The sequence below is a fragment of the Cnephaeus nilssonii genome (genome assembly GCF_951640355.1).
Source record: "Cnephaeus nilssonii genome assembly, chromosome: 4".
In the NCBI taxonomy this organism is placed as follows: Eukaryota; Metazoa; Chordata; class Mammalia; order Chiroptera; family Vespertilionidae; genus Cnephaeus; species Cnephaeus nilssonii.
Genome location: NC_137075.1, coordinates 38013933 through 38030466, shown reverse-complemented (window position 1 = coordinate 38030466; position 16534 = coordinate 38013933). Strand labels below are relative to the sequence as shown.

Below are 16534 nucleotides of genomic sequence, written 5' to 3'. Positions count from 1 at the left end.
TAATCTGAGGACTGCCTGTACTTACCAAATATGATTATTTTCCTTCACCTCCCTGTGGCTTCCTGTCCCAAGCAAACCACTCACCATTCCTTGTACAAGGCTTTTCTCACCTCTGCATCTTGCTCTTACTGTTCCCTCAATGACTTTCTTACTCATTTCCATGTGCTCAAATTCCTCCCATTCTTCTCTTCCCAGCTTAAGTGCCCAAGTCATGAAAGCTTCCTTCATCTCTCTTAGCCAGAAGTAATTGCTCTTTTCTCAAGTGAAAGGGCACTTTGTGCCTCTCTGAAGGCACTTAGGACTTTTCATCTAAGGACTGCCTAGGTGTCTTATTTCCTTTACACCACTGGGAACACTTGAGGACAATGATCACACCCTATGCATATCTGGTCTCCTCCCTGTTCCTACCCTTAGTGCTGCGCTGCACACAAATCAGTTATTAGCAGATATCTAAGTAACGAATGAATGACTTGCATTGACAATTTTTCTTCCCTACCTTAAAAACGTATGTTTAGTAAATACCTAGAGTAGTAGAATGACTATCCATGCCATATATCCTTGGGGAACAAAAGTAAAAACATTTAAAAGTCTAGTTCCAGGGAAAAACCAAGATGGCGGCATAGGTAAACACCTGAACTTGCTGCCTCGCACAACAACTTCAAAACTACAACTAAAAGACAAAATGGACATCATCCAGAACCACAGGAAAGCTGGCTAAGTGGAAATTCTACAACTAGAAGGGAAGAGAAAAGCACACGGAGACTCAGAGGAGCTGCGGAAGTAAAGGCAGAGGTACGGAGGCGTGCGCAGAGAGGGCTGGCAACTGAGTACGCAGCTGTCTTTTTTCAGCGGGAGGGAGACACAAGCTCCCGACTGCTCTGAACTCCAGTTCTGGGCGAGACTCTGGGGACCCAGACTCATCTGGGGAGAAACTGGACTGTCTGGCAGCGGGCAGAACTAGAGGGCGGCTTTCTCTCAGAGGTGCTTGCAGCGATTACCATGGAACACTGAGACCCGGGGGCCTCTTAGGGCAGGGCTGATGGGAAGCCATTGCTGTTTGCTCCACCCTGAGACTCCGCCCCATCCCAGCTGTGCGCAGAGGCTTTTGCATATGAATGGCCTGGTCCTTTGAAACCTAAACTTACCTAACAAACTGCAGCTGAGTCAGAGAGACCCAGAACATCCAAAAGAAGGCCCAAGGCCCCACAGCAGCTTGCATTGCTTCACAGCTGGGCCTCATCTGGGCACCTCCAAAACCCAAACAAAGAAGAAGAATCTTCAGATCTCTCTGTAGCTCCTGCTGGATGGCCTCAGGCAGAGGCTAAATTAGCACCTCCTTGGAGATCCAAGAACCAGTGTACCCACGGGTCAGAGTGGGACCATCCAGATTACAACTCCTCAGATCCATAAGGGAGACACTCAGGGGGCAGACTCAGTGAGCACCAAAGCCCCACTGAAGCAAGTCTTGCCTCATAATGGTGTCTCCAGCACAGTTCTCCCATTATAGACACAGCTGATCCTCACAGCCGATTGGCCTGGAGGTCAATCCCTCCCAGTGATACCAACAACAATCAAGGCTTAACTACAACAAGACTGTGCACACAGCCCACAAAGGGGTGCACCAAGAGTGTCCACCTCAGGTAACTGGGGAGGCTGAGCCACACTGGGCCCTATAGGACACCCAGCACACAAAGCCACTCTATCAACTCAGGGAAGCAGCCAAAATGTGGAGACAAAGAAACAAGTCACAAATGACAGAAATGGAGGAAAGCAAACGACTGGATATAGAGTTCAAAACCATGGTTATAAGGTTTTTCAAGAATTTTCTAGGAAAGGCCGATAAATTTAGCGAGGCCCCCGAGGATATGAAAAAGGACCAACTAGAAATTAAGCATACACTGACTGAAATGAAAAATAATATACAGAGATCCAACAGCAGACTAGAGGATTGTAAGAATCAAGTCAAAGATTTGAAATACAAAGAAGCAAAAAAAAAAAAAAAAAAAAAAAAAAAAAAAAAAACACACAAAAAACCCAACAGGAAAAACAAAAAGAAAAAAGAATCCAAAAATATGAAGATAGTGTAAGGAGCCTCTGAGACAACTTCAAGCATACCAACATCCGAATTATGGGGGTGTCAGAAGAAGAGAGAGAACAAGATACCGAACACCTATTTGAAGAAATAATGACAGAAAACTTCCCCCATCTGGTGAAAAGAGCAAAAGACAAAGAGAGAATATTAAAAGCAGCAAGAGAAAAACAGTTAGTTACCTACAAGGGAGCACCCATAAAATTATCAGCTGATTTCTCAACAGAAACTATGCAGGCCAGACAGGAGTGGCAAGAAATATTCAAAGTGATGAATAGTAAGAACCTACAACCAAGATTACTCTACCCAGCAAAGCTATCATTCAGAATTGAAGGTAAGATAAAGAGCTTCACAGATAAGAAAAAGCTAAAGGAGTTCATCACCGCCAAACCAGTATTATATGAAATGCTGAAAGGTATGCTTTAAGAAGAGAAAGAAGAAGAAAAAGGTAAAGATAAAAATTATGAACAACAAATATATATCTATCAACAAGTGAATCTAAAAATCAAGTGAATAAAAAATCTAATGAACAGAATAAACTGGTGAATATGATAGAATCAGGGGCATAGAAAGGGAGTGGACTGACAATTCTCGGGGGGAAAGGGGTGTAGGGGGTGCGGGAAGAGACTGGACCAAAAATCGTACACCTATGGATGAGGACAGTGGGGGTTGGGGGTAAGGGCAGAGGGTGGGGTGGGAACTGGGTGGAGGGGAGCTATGGGGGAAAAAAAGAGGAACAATTGTAATAATCTGAACAATAAAGATTTATTAAAAAAATAATAAAAAAACAGATTGGATTTTTATGTTGACATATTTGGGTATAGTGCAACATATTTTGTAAGCAAGCAGTTTCAATAAAGTTTGGTCTTCCTCTACTAAAAAATAAAATAAAATAAAGGTCTAGTTCCAGTTACTGATTAGCTGATTGAGTCCTAATAAGGAAACAGAAAGGGTGCTCGAGGCCACCCAAATGTGCTGTGTTTATACATGTCAACTTATATATTCCAGAATGTCTAAAAGTCGCCACATTACTTTGCCCACAAAGAGACTAAGGCTCAGATAGATTATAGGCAAATTCTAATTTTGGTTTCAAACCTTATATGGCATCCCCCTTTGAAAAATAGATATATAAAGAAAATAAGTTAGAAAGAAAATTACTATTCTTAATTCATAAATGCCTCAGTAAAACAGAATTCTGAAAACCCCATCTTTCTTCTTTTCTTTTTTTTTATACTGCATATGATCCCTACGGAGTTATTGAGGGCCTCAGTAAATTTCATTTGTTGCCAAAGTCTACTGAGGAAAGACACGGAGTGAGATGAGACAGTGATGCATGCTTTCTGATGTTCCCGCTTAACCCTCACTCTGTGGAAGTGATTTGTAGCCTTGGTTTCATAGGAAAAGTACCTGGAGAGGGAATTTTGTTCCCAATTAGAAAGTAGAAAGCTACAAGAGACACTAGTCCCATCCTAATGATGAAAATAGCTAGAAAATGTATAAAATCATACTTTTTCTTTTCTAATATATTTTTAAATTGATTTCAGAGAGATGCAGGAAGAGGGGCAGAGAGAGAGAAACATCAATCAGCTGCCTCCTGAAGGCCCCCTACCGGGATCTCAGGCATGTACCCGGATGGGGAATTGAACCGGGACCTCTCAGGGCATGGGACAACACTCAACTAACCAAGCCACACTAGCCAAGGGCAAAAAGTCATACTTTTTCTTTATCAAATAGCTGGGATCATGTGGCACCTAAGTGAACTGCATCCTGAAGAGTAGCAGGCCTTTCCACTTAGAGGCTAGGCACCCCAGGACTACAACTTCATCTGAGAGGTCGTAACACTGGGCATATTGTGGGCTTTCTACAGGCCAGATTTATATGCCCACAGCTAAATCAAACCAATTCAGAATGCAGCCATATAAGACTGAAGAAGTACAATGTCTTTGTTCTTTTGACATTCAGTGTTTCATTGATTCATGGTGCACAAGGCAGAATATACTGAAATCAGCATGAAGTTTATATAAGAGAAGTGCTGTAATTTTTCACCATAGGAATGAACCACACCAACCAATCAAGAGATACATGAAATTATTGAGGAGGTGAGGTAGATAGAGTGTTTAGACTCTTTTATACTCATTGTCACTATTGGAAAAATCAACATTTTAGAGCAATGTTTTCAAACTGTCTTCGAAAGAGCCTTAACGTTCAACAAAGATGTTTCAGGGAGAGGAGGAAGAGTTAGGGGACCTTCTAGACCCCTAACATCTGCAAGCCCTGCTTCACCAGAAAAGCTTTATTTTATCTGTTTTATATATTGGGGCATCAAGCATGTTTTCATTTGGACAAAAAGAGCTCTGCTGGTTTTTGTTTGTGTGTTTTTTTAAAATAAAAAGTTGGAAAACCCTTGTGCATGGAATTCAATAGAACCCATAGAAACCCATCGGGGGGAAGAAAAAAATAAACAGCTTTGTCTTTAGGAGAATGATAGCCAATAGAAGTCCTTTTCCTAAAGAACTATTCAGAGATATCGTAGAGGTGGACAACCAATTTAAGAAGACAATGTGTTTTGCCCTAGCTGGTTTGGCTTAGTGGATAGAGCATGGGCCTGTGGATTGAAGGGTCCTGGGTTGATTCCAATCAAGGTCACATGCCCAGGTTGTGGGCTTGATCCCCAGGAGGGGGCATGCAGGAGGCAGCCGATCAATGATTCACTCTCATCATTGATGTTTCTATCTCTCTCTCCCTCTCCCTCTCCCTTTCCCTTCCTCTCTGAAATAAATAAAAAATATATATACTAGAGGCCCGGTGCACAAAATTCTTGCATGGGGGGAAGGGGGATCCCTCAGCTGAGCCTGCACTTTCTCGCAATCCGGGACCCCTCAGGAGATGTCCGACTGCCGGTTTAGGCCCAATTCGGCCTAAACCGGCAGTTGGACATCCCTCTCGCAATCCGGGACCACTGGCTCCTAACTGTTCACCTGCCTGACTGCCTGATTGCCCCTAACCCCTCTGCCTACCTGCCTGATCGCCCCTAACCACTTGCCTGCCTGCCTGATTGTACCGAACTGCTTGCCTGCCTGCCTGATTACCCCTAACTGCCTCTGCCTTGGCCCCTGCCACTGCAGCTTCATCTGGAATGACATCTGGAAGGTCATTTGGCTGTCCAGTCTAATTAGCACATTACGCTTTTATTATTATAGATATATATAGAAGACAATGTGTTTTGAAAGGATGATTCTTCTGACAGCCAGAACCACTAGATTTGAGATTTTGGGCTCTAGTAAAATATCACATGTTTAAAAATCAGAAACATGGCCAGTTCTACCACTCTTCCCTGCTCCTTACTTTCCAGATATGTTCTAATGCTGAGAGATCAAAAGTCTTTGGCAAATACTTACAGACAGGCCCTCTGGGGATGGATTCATATAAGCTGAAATGTGGGGAAAAGTAAGTGCCCATAGGGACATCCTCTTACTTCCCATTTATAAAGACAGGAATGACCTCACATTTCATTATGGTTCATTTTCTTTATGGTTTTGCTTGGAATTTTGCATGATCTTCCTGATTGTGATCCTAATGTACTTTTCAATTTCTATTTGCTTCTTTTTTATAATAACCCTGGAATAAAAATGAAATGGATCCATCTGATTGCATCCTGCCCAAGTTTCCTCCAAATTTAATTTTGTGACTACAATTCTCTCTCTCTCTCTCTCTCTCTCTCTCTCTCTCTCTCTCTCTCTCTCTCATTTTTTTGTGTGTGTGTGTGTGGGGGGGGGCGGGGGGGGGGCGCCGGGCAGGTGGAGGGGTCATCTCCTCTTTTCCTTTTCCTTTTGTTCCCATTCTGAATAGCTTTCTGAATTGTAACAAAACTGTTAGCCTATTAACTTCTGAATAACTCTTAAGTATGAGGCCATGTCATATTTTTAATGAAAACATCACATAGGCAACTAGTTGGTATCTGGACATAACTTATCTATCTCAAATCATGGCTCAGGGTGGGGGCATATACTCTAAACAGTGGAGTTAATTTTAGTGTTTAAAAATGAATCAATGTTATGGAAAAGGCAAAATGATGAAGACAATAATAAGATCAGTGGTTGTGGAGCACCAGGGAGACATGACTAGGCAGAGCACAGAGGATCGTTAGGGCAGAGAAAATACTCAGTATGATATAGCAATGGTAGATAAGAGTCATCATACATTTGTCCAAACACCAAGAATGAACCATAAGATAAACTATGGACACTGGGTTCATCTTTGTTTTTATTTTTTTAAAGGTACCATTCTGATGAGTAATGTTGATAATGGGGAAGGTTATTCATATGTGGGGACAGGGCATACATGGAAAATCTTTGTACTTCATTCTCAATTTGGTTATAAACCTAAAACTTCTCTAAAAAAAATTAAGTCTTTTAAAAGTGAAAAAAAAAAGCACCTCGCCAGGTGGCTCAATTGGTTGGAGTGTCATCCCATACACCAAAAATAAAAAGGTGTGGGTTCGATCCCCAATCAAGGTGTGTACGGGAAGCAACTGATCCATATTTCTCTCTCTCTTCCTCTCTCTCCTGCCCCCTCTCTCTCTAAAATCAATAAAAACATATCCTCAGGTGATAATTTTTTAAAAATGAAAAAAAATACTATTCTAAACCGCTGTTGGTGATATTTATTAGAAATTCTCTTAAATGATAATGGCTAATTAATTCATTTTAGCAAGTAGAGACATATACAATCTGGTAATATTGCCAAGGCATACCTGTTAATACATCATTCACTTTTGTAATGCAGACAACAGGACCAAGTACAGAAGTTTTTGCCTATAGTGCTACCAGCCTCAAAGAGGAAACTATCAGACATCAGGTACTGTGCGATCTAAAAACATGAATCACTGCATGACCCGACACCGAAAGTCACATTGGTGGATAAAGGCAAAGAAAAGGGAGGCATTGCAGGGAATACAGTTCATGAAATGCATGGTGGTAAAAACATGAAATTGGACCAGCCATAATGTGAATCTCTTTAGAGAAGACTTAATATCCCTCATCACTGAAGAGAGGAGATTAAAATAGTCTAGAAGCGGGAAAGGCAGGCTCTGTGCACCAGCATTTGTAGTAGTGGGCCTCCAAGCCAGCATGCCACAGAGAATGCCTAAAAAGTTTTCTAAAAAGCAGGATCATAAAAGTGAAGGTCCCGACCACTATACCACTAGACTAATCCTAAAATTCAGACATGTTCATCTGAATCTCTCTAACAAGGACAAAAACTCTTCATTCTGGTGACTATTTTAAAATACATGGAGAAGCATGATCATCAAGGAAACATGAGAAAAACATGCCTCTGTTGCTGGCCCAGTAAATTCTGGCCTTGGACCCTTTGAATGGTGGATAAGGTTTTGGTGGGATGGAAAAGGCATTGGTACCTACTGCAGATTGCACTTGTAAAATAACTTGCCAGTCTGACTACGCAATGTGGGTTGGCTTTACCAATCATGATGAAAGAGCTTCTTCTAACAGAAAATAATGACATCTTTATGGTCTCCCTTTAGGAAAAATAGTCACAGAAGAGGTATAAGAAGCTGCAAAGATGAAATACCAACTGGCTATTTACTCTTTGCCATGATCTCCTTGCAGCCTTGAAGTAAGTAGCGTCAGGCTGAGGAACAAAGAATACCATACAAAGAGACTTTGGAAAGGTGTGGAAGTGCCTTACTTAATTAAGAAAGTTCAATACATATGATTTATGCCACTTTAGATGGCAGAGTTTGAGGTTAATATCTTCCTCCTCCCCTACAAATAGTATTTTTTATTTGTCTCCATTAAATATCTGAATTTTAAACAGACTATTGGACTAGGGCCTCATATCCATCAGCTCATTCAACTTTAGCATCTGTCTCATCCTCAGTAGCTTTTCCCGAACTGCTGCCTTCACCAGGAAGCTCCATGAGTTTTCCAAGTCAAACTTGGGCTTCTCCAGCATTTTGACTTTTCTAACAAGACATCATACAGCAGAGAAATAGAATGGTAGGGTTTTTCTATGTCTCTCCCAGCGCTCTCTGGAATCAGTTTATTGACCACTTCTTTCAAGTCATTTGCCTGCACCTCTCGGGTCATGATTTCCATCATCTTGTTCAGGACTTGGCGGACCTGCTGATGCTGAGCACAAGAGGTCTTCCGAATCTGATGGTTGCAGTTTTTTAGTAAAACCAACACAAAATAGATAAAGCAAATAACCGGTTGTCTTGACATCGGTTGTCTTTGACATCAACATGAGCTTCAATCATGCGCTGCCATTTTTTGACCATGGAGCACATTTTGTCATGGGTAAGATCCTTGCCATGGAAATTAGGTAGTTTTTGCCCTGAACATCCTCAGTAATTAGCCTGAATTTTCTAAATGCAACTTCATCATTCTGCAGATCAGCGAGGCTCACTCCAAAAACACGACCCTTGAGACCATCAGATGCGATTTTGGCTCCTTGAGTTCTCGTGACTAGTGTTTTTCTATCTTTTGTATAGAACAGAGCTGGTGCTTTCACATCACACCAATCTTTCTTAGAAAATGGATCAACCACTTTCTTCTTGGCTGCCCTTCGGCCGCCTTTCGTAAGATGCCTGTTCTTGCTGACAGCCAGGGTACTGCCACGAGAGCCAAAAAGGAGGGTCACATCTCGGTCTTTTCCTCATGAGGTTTACATGAGGCATTAACATTATAGAGTGGTTTTGAATGTTGTGCTTTTAGAAGGACTTAGGCCATGCTCCAGCCACTGCCTGGTAACCTGAACACCAGAAATAAGGCTGTGTGTGCTCTCTGGGGTTTGTTTGGGGTCCTCAACTCTCCACTAGGAACTACCCTCAGTTCACTGAGTCAGCTTGTTTCTCCACAGCCAGGGGAAAAGGGGCTCCTGCCCAGCTTTAGTTCTAAATGACTAAGTGCAATCATGGACACCTGCCAGGGGCTGTGGAACCTCCCTGATTTCTATCCTCCTGGACAAAATCTCCTTCACTAAGTATTGCTGAATTCTTTTTTTAAAAGTATATTTTTTATTGATTTCAGAGAGGAAGGGAGAGAGAGAGAGAGAGAGAGAGAGAGAGAGAGAGAGAGAGAGAGATATCAATGATGAGAGAGAATCATTGATTTACTGCCTCTTGCATGCCCCCTACTGGGGATTGAGCCTGCAACCTGGGTATGTGCCCCTGACCAGAATCCAACCCAGGACCCTTCAGTCCAAAGGCTGATGCTCTATCCACTAAGCCAAACCAGCTAGGGCTATTGCTGAATTTTTGATATGACTATTACACACGGATAATAGTTATGAAAGTGAATGAAATCAGTCAGTCTTCACTGTCAGTAAAACACAAACACCACAAAGGCCAAACTCCTTAATTCCTCAATGTAAAGAGTAATTTCTTCCTCATTACAGCAGCTGATGAAAACATTATTGACTAGTTTATGTTTCCAAAGGGTAAGAAAATAAAATGGAAAAAAGAGAGCCATAACAATATGAAATAATGAGTAAACCCATAATCATGTATCTCAGACACACCAACAGGACCACAGACCTGAACGGACACACACTCTCCTATGCTCATTCTCTCTTCAGAGTCTGACCCCTGACCCCGACTACCCCACTACCCCCGTGTTTCTCCCCAGGTTGGCCTCACTAGCAGGTCTTACGGTAGATGAAAAGACTTAGTTCCTTACACATCAGAATCTAGTCTCTAAAAGTTAGTCCATCATAAATCAGCCCACCACTTCTACTTCCTAAATTTGACCATTTCCCTACCTCATTCTTAAGAGATTTTTCTATTTACAATGAAAAAAAGTCTTCTTACAGACCAAATTTCACCAGCTACACAATCAGCCACCTCATGGTTTTAGCGGGCTATCACTCGTAGCACCCAAACACATTTTGACTGCAAATGATTAATGGCAGAACAAAAGCCACTTCCGTTTGCAGAGCCTCTCCCCACCCCCCACCCCCCCCCCACCCCCCCCGGCCACAGGGGAGTGGAAGTGGGGAGGTGGGGGGTCCCTGGACTTGCCCTGGAATGCATGATCAGTTAAAGCCAATCACTCTGCACTTGGTAGACGAAACACCCTGAGCCGCCCGGCGATTTAGGTGCGGAGTGAAAGGTAACAGCATTGCATTTCCTTGTTCAGGGAGAGGTAGGTGTCTGGGAGACAGATTGGAAACCGAAGGCGGCCCCGTGTCATAAATCTGCACATTTAATTGCAATGCACGGTTAGTCTTTGGAGGGCCTTTCCAATCCTGATAATGAAGACATGCATGTGCTCGTAGACGCCAACTCCCCCCTCTTTGATTTTGAAATCTGCACCACCTACCAAGTCTCACCAAACAATGAGCGCTGATCAGAGGCTCTTTGCGCAGTGACTAAAACAAAAGGGTGAGGGAACAGGGGAGATTATGTGGAGCAGGCAGCCTTTCTGGCGCCCCTTAAATCATACTTCCCGGGCAGACCCCTATTCCATCTAGTCTATGCCCAAGGCAGGAGCTGTCAGGAGGCCCACAGATAAGCAATTTAGAAATATTCTAGCTGAATGAAGGAGACTTACTTTGGGTTTCCACTGCTGTCTGCCAAGCTAGGGAAATAGAGTGCAGACAGATGCTCTCTAAGGTTCTTATTTGAGCTCCAAAGAGGTTTGAGGCTTGGCACAGCCATGAACCCCAAGGATCTTCACTTTCTTTTTTTAAGACAAATTGAAAGTAATACAGTCAAGAACAGAGAAGGTGATTGTTTTACTCCATTGACTAATCTTTCTGGTCCGGAACATGTCTATTCTTTTTAACAAAGCTCTTAAGATTTTAAATCCTTGGAAAAAAGCAACCCATATGGGATGTATTTGGGGAATTCGACCACCAAAACCCAAATAAATAAGATCTCTCATCTATCAGCAGCAGACAGAAAATTCTGTAATCAATTTCAACATGGCAAAAGAAATCACAGTGATTGTTTATTTGTTCAACCAATGTTAATTGAGCACCTACTATGAGTAAGGACATAAAAGGTGCTACAGAGAAAATGAAGTAGAAGACTTTGCCGTGGTCTTCTAGGGCTTATGATTTATTTAAGGGAGGAATTGCCTGTAACTAAAAGAATGAAAAAGAAATCACTGGTGCTAAAATTGAAGAGACAGAATTTTGGAGGAAAGTCAGCTCACAGAGATTGGGTAAAACTTCATGAAGGAGACAGTATGTGATCACTAGATTAAATTCTTCCAGAATAGGATTTCATAGCTTGTACAGCAGTTAAAACATACTAGTAATAGGTATTTTAAAATAATCTGTTTAAATCAAGCTGATTAAGCTGCAAATTTATATTATGGGAATGCAAAATGCAAATGCACGTGAGGCTGATGTGGACTGAGCACGCAGAGAGGGAAACAGAAGACCCAGCAGTTAGGCTGGTCCCACAAATCTCACTCTGTCATTCTTCCAAAACGTGTATTGAGCCTCCCAAGTCCAGGCCTTTGCCTTGTGATCTCTAAGAATGTTCTTACTCCTTTCTTCTCTAAGTAGCTGAATTCATCAGTTCTGTCAATGCCCAGCTCATTTCCTATCTAAGATCACAGTAAATCAGGGTTGGAAGAGACCTTCAAGATCACCTAAGTGCAGCAGTTCCTAAACTTGACTGAGAATGTCGCAAGATCTGCTGGGGAGGTATCCTTCTCCCTCCCACCTACAAAGCTTACCTTGGGATTATAATTAAGTTTGTGTACATTTGCACAAGGCTCTCCAAGAGATTTGGCAGATCTGCCACATTTGCAAGCCACTGATCTCCAACATTCCCCCCGTGGGTCCTGAATCCCCCCGACAATTTTCTGCCTCGGCTGGCCCTGTGTGTGACTAAACATTTTTCTAAGACCCTCCCTGGCTTTCACGTTGCTTTGGGGTCACTTCCTCCTTCAAACTCTTGCACTGCCGAGGATCTTCCATGCACACTTTAAATCACCTTGTTCTATGCTGTGAAGTCCTTTCTACATCGATAAACAATTACTAGGCTCTGTGCTGAAGAATGCACCATGGAAGACAGAACAAGGAATGGCTTTCTATTGAACAGGTGGGAAAATACACACAATTGTAAAAAAAAAACACAAAAAAAACCCAACAAGTTGCAATGAACTGCTAAAGGATGGAAGAAAAGTATGTTGTCCGAGACCAGAAGAAAGGGTAGTTCTACTTAGAGGAAACTCAGAAAATGTCTAGAAGAGTTGGTTTTGGAGGTAGTCCTTAAAGGATGACAATATTTTGACCAACAGGAAATAACCAGGACAGTGCAATGTAAAGAAATTATCCAAAGAGAATTCACGGAGAGAATGTGCAGGTGTGAGAAACAGTGAGTTTTACATGCGGGCTGAGGATATAGAGAATGAGATTGAAAAGTGAATTAAGAGAAAATTTTTGGAGGCTCATGCTCTAATTTTGGAGGGAAAGTGGAAAACTTGAAAGAGCTCAGGCTTTAGTGTCAAATAAGACCTAAGTCCTTTCTCCCAATACTGTTGCTTACTGGTAAAACTGTAACATTGGCAAATCGTTTACTCTCTCCTGTGCTTACCTATGAAATAGCAATACACCCTTTTAAAAATAATTTAAAAAAATATATTTTTATTGATTTCAGAGAGGAAGAGAGAGGGAGAGAGAGAGAGAAACATCAATGATGAGAGAGAATCATCAATCGGCTGCCTCCTGCAGGTCCCCTACTAGGGATCGAGCCCACAACCCCTGGCATGTGCCCTTGACTGGAATAAAACTCAGGACCCTTCAGTCTGCAGGCTGATGCTCTATCCACTGAGCCATACCAGCTAGGGTGCAATACACCTTTTCAGGGCTGTTCTTTCAAGGACCCAACAAGTTAATGAATATAAATACCAACCTTATACATATATGGCTAATTCTCTTCCCTTTACTTCATTAGTAATAGAAAACAACAGAACATGTTTGAAGAAATAGATGTGATCTAACTTAGGTTGTAGAAAGACAACTGGATACAAAAGAATACTGAAGAGGAAATAGAAAAACTATAGGCAGAGAGAACAGGTAGGAGGATGTTTTAATAATCCAGGTGAGAGATGGATTAGGGCAAAGCCACTGTAAAAGCAGGGTAAAGCAGAATATCAACTGAGGAGGCAAAACTGAAAAATCAGCAACTGGTGGGAAGTGAATCTTATAGCATTAAAAGTGATTCAGGTTTCTAGCCTGTCTCTTTGCTACTAGGAAGATAGTGGTGCAGTTGAAAGTTAGGGGACTCAAGAAGAGTAGGCCTCTGAGGGGACAGAATAAATTCTTACTGGGATGTACTGAACTGCAGGTGAAGGTTGGGCATCCTATGGGAAGTTCTGGTGTGCTTTAGGAGACTTGGGTCTGAGAATTAGAACTAAGGGGTTGGCTCTGGGTAGGAAGACTCAGGAGGCCTTCGCAAAGAAGTGATAGATGGAGCTGTGAAAATCACTGGGACTAGCTGGGGAGAGGTTATCGAGCAGAGAAGAGGAACACTAAGATCTGAACCCTGGGGGAAGGTTACTTAAGGTATAGAAGGAAAAGAGGAGTTAATGGAGATAAAAGAGAGTGACCACCTTCCCAGAAACATACTCAGAATACTATGAGAGCCATGGGGCATTTCAAGATGGAAGAAACTATCATCAGAGTCAAAAGCTAGTAGTGGTAAGGAGTTAGAAAAAGCTATTTGACTTCACAATTAAGAAAGGTGGCAAAGTCTCCTAATGGTCTCAACATCCCTTTTTATCCTGCTGCCTCTAGTAATAGAAACCATGAGTCTTTAGCTGGGCACATGGCTCCCAGATAAACCTACATTTCCTGGTCTCCCTTGTGTATGGCCATGAGACTAAGTTTTGCCCAATGAAATGTGTGTATCTTCCAAGCCACATGTTTAAAAGGAAAGGGTGTGCCCTCCCCTTCCTACTGGCAGGAACTTAGCAGTAATGGTGCTGGTGGACGGGATGTGAGCCATTTTCAACTTTGTCAGTAAGGACCTCATTTTAATGATGGCTGCCACAGGACAGAAGGAATCTGAGACCCTGACATTCAAGCAACTTACACTAAAATTATTATGCAAAAGTAAATTAAATATTTCTTGTTTAAGCCCTATTGGATTTGGCTCAGTGGTTAGAGTGTTGGACTGAAGAGTCTCGGGTTCCATTCCAGTCAAGGCCACATACGTTGGTTGCAGGCTTGATCCCCAACGGTCAGGACACGATGGGGAGGCAACCAATCAATGTGACTCTCTAACATCGATGTTTCGCTCTCTCTCTCTCTATAAAAATCAATGGAAAAATATCCTCAGGTGAGGATTTACAATAACAAAATTTTCTCATTTTTAAAAAAAATATATATTTCTTTATTGATTTCAGAGAGGAAGGGAGAGAGGAATGGGAAACATCAATGATGAGAGAGAATCATTGATTGGCTGCCTCTTGCATACCCCCTACTGGGGATTGAGCCCACAACCCAGGCATGTGCCCTTGGCCAGAATTGAATCTGGGACCCTTCAGTCTGCAGGCTGATGCTCTATCCACTGAGCCAAACCGGCTAGGGCAAAATTTTCTCATTTAAGCAACATTTATTTTGGTCTTTGTTATGGCAACTGAGGCTTTGTCCTTAATGATACAGGAAAGAATGAGCATATGCTAAGGAAAAAGAAGTGAAGACATTAACATAAACTCTTCTTTTAAGAAGCCAAAAGGAAAAGGAGAGCAAGAGAGAACAATAGTTTCCATAGGAAAGGGACTCAAAAGAGGTGTTTGAGTTTTTAAAAAATCAATGATTTTCATTCTTACCATTTTAAAGTCTACCATCTCCTCTCCTTATTCATAGCATAGTTTTAATTTTGCAGAAGTAATTTTAAATTTATTGCTTGGGAAATAAGCAGTTTTATTTTTCGCGATTATGGTAATTTTGTTTATAAGTTAGCTCTTTGGGACATTTACTGTTTGTGGATTTGTTCAGAGCTGCCTTCAAATGTGACTTGGGGAAATTCAAAGTTTTGCCATCAACCAGAGGGTGATTTGTATTATTAAAGGGGTCCCTTGAAATATGAAGCTTCTGAGCAGTTAAGTGTACACAAACCATTTAACCACATAAGAGAGGACCAGGGAAGAGAAAGTTAAGTTGTGAGAAGTTACTGTAATGATCATGTTTGCATGTCAGCAGGAAAGCAGATTTCAATAAATAAAAATGTTAGTTCATGGAATTATTTCCAGGAAAACTTCCTCATCTGAAGAGAAGAATTCCTACATCGTCTACACTGCAATCAATTGCCCCTTTGTGGGCTGAGTGATGGTCTCTCTAAGTCCCCAACTCCTGCTTCTAAAGTGACCTGAGCAACAGAGAGCTCTGAGAACAGATTTGGGGTAACCCCACAGCAGCTCTGAACCATCTGCTGTCAAGGGAATGGCAGTTACATAATTAACCATAATAGCTGCAAATGATATAGTTACAACAAAACCCTGTTGGTATTTAGCTAAACTAAAAAAAAACAACAATGGTGTAAATTATAGCTATGTGTATAATAAAATTTCTTATTTGCATTTCACATAAAATTCACCAAGCTCCTTATTCACTCATTACTCACCCATTATGGGTTTTTTAAATGGCACTTTGAAAGTTTGCTTTGGCTCGGGGTGAATTATTTGCCAAGACTTTATTCCTGGAGTCATGACTCCTCGGGGACTTCTTTACCTTTTGGCAAATTCATAGCTCATTTTGTGGGTGGTAGTGGTTTGTGGCCGCTATGTATGCATGTGTGGTCATATGAGGGGAGTAGTCTTAGGATATCCTAAATAGTAGAACATTTCATAAGGAAGGGTCCTATATCCCAGAGTAATTAAACAGAAAAAAGAAAAAGTAGAAAATGAGTAAAGCATAGTAATAAACATAGCAGCAAAAATTAGGTTGGTTCCTTCCAATTATGCATGTGCTTGAATAATCTGCTGACTTATTAGGTAGAAGAGATGTGCATTACAAATATCCATGGAATGTTTGCATATCAAGAGGCACAAAAGTGCATGAGAAGGTACAATTGAGGCAAAGCTGTTTCTGAGAATAAAAATCATGAGGAACTTTAATAAGCCATAAGTTCAATGTTGGATACAGATGAGCAGAGGAAATTATTTTTTTTTGCATGTACACTTTCATAAAAAAATGTGGTCTTTAAGGCCAACATCAGTATTTTAGGGGAAGAACTGGGGCATAAGACAAGGTAGCTGTAGACATTCACCAATTCCAAGAGGGCAACGAAAATTCTTCCTCCCCAAACCTCCCCGACTCACTGCAAGACATTGGCTTGAAATATCTTCAAATGGAGTCCCTAATGAGCTCAAGACTAAAGGTAAAGAGTAATTCCGAAATGAAACAGTTTTTGGAATAGTAGAAAAGTAGTTTCTAGATTTATAGAGATTTCAAGCTAGAAGAGAT

The 16534-nt window shown here is 41.6% G+C and overlaps 1 protein-coding gene and 1 pseudogene across 4 annotated transcripts in view; both read right to left on the bottom strand.

Annotated features, from left to right (window-relative positions):
- FMN1 (formin 1) overlaps window positions 1–16534 on the bottom strand; it is a gene marked incomplete at its 5' end in the record, with an annotated part of 414719 nt that overhangs the window by 25983 nt on the left and 372202 nt on the right. The window lies entirely within an intron of this gene.
- On the bottom strand, window positions 7956–15696 carry LOC307097541 (small ribosomal subunit protein eS1-like; annotated as a pseudogene). Its single transcript has 2 exons — window positions 15693–15696; window positions 7956–8763 (listed from the first exon to the last, which is right to left on the bottom strand). The product of its transcript is annotated as a small ribosomal subunit protein eS1-like (transcript).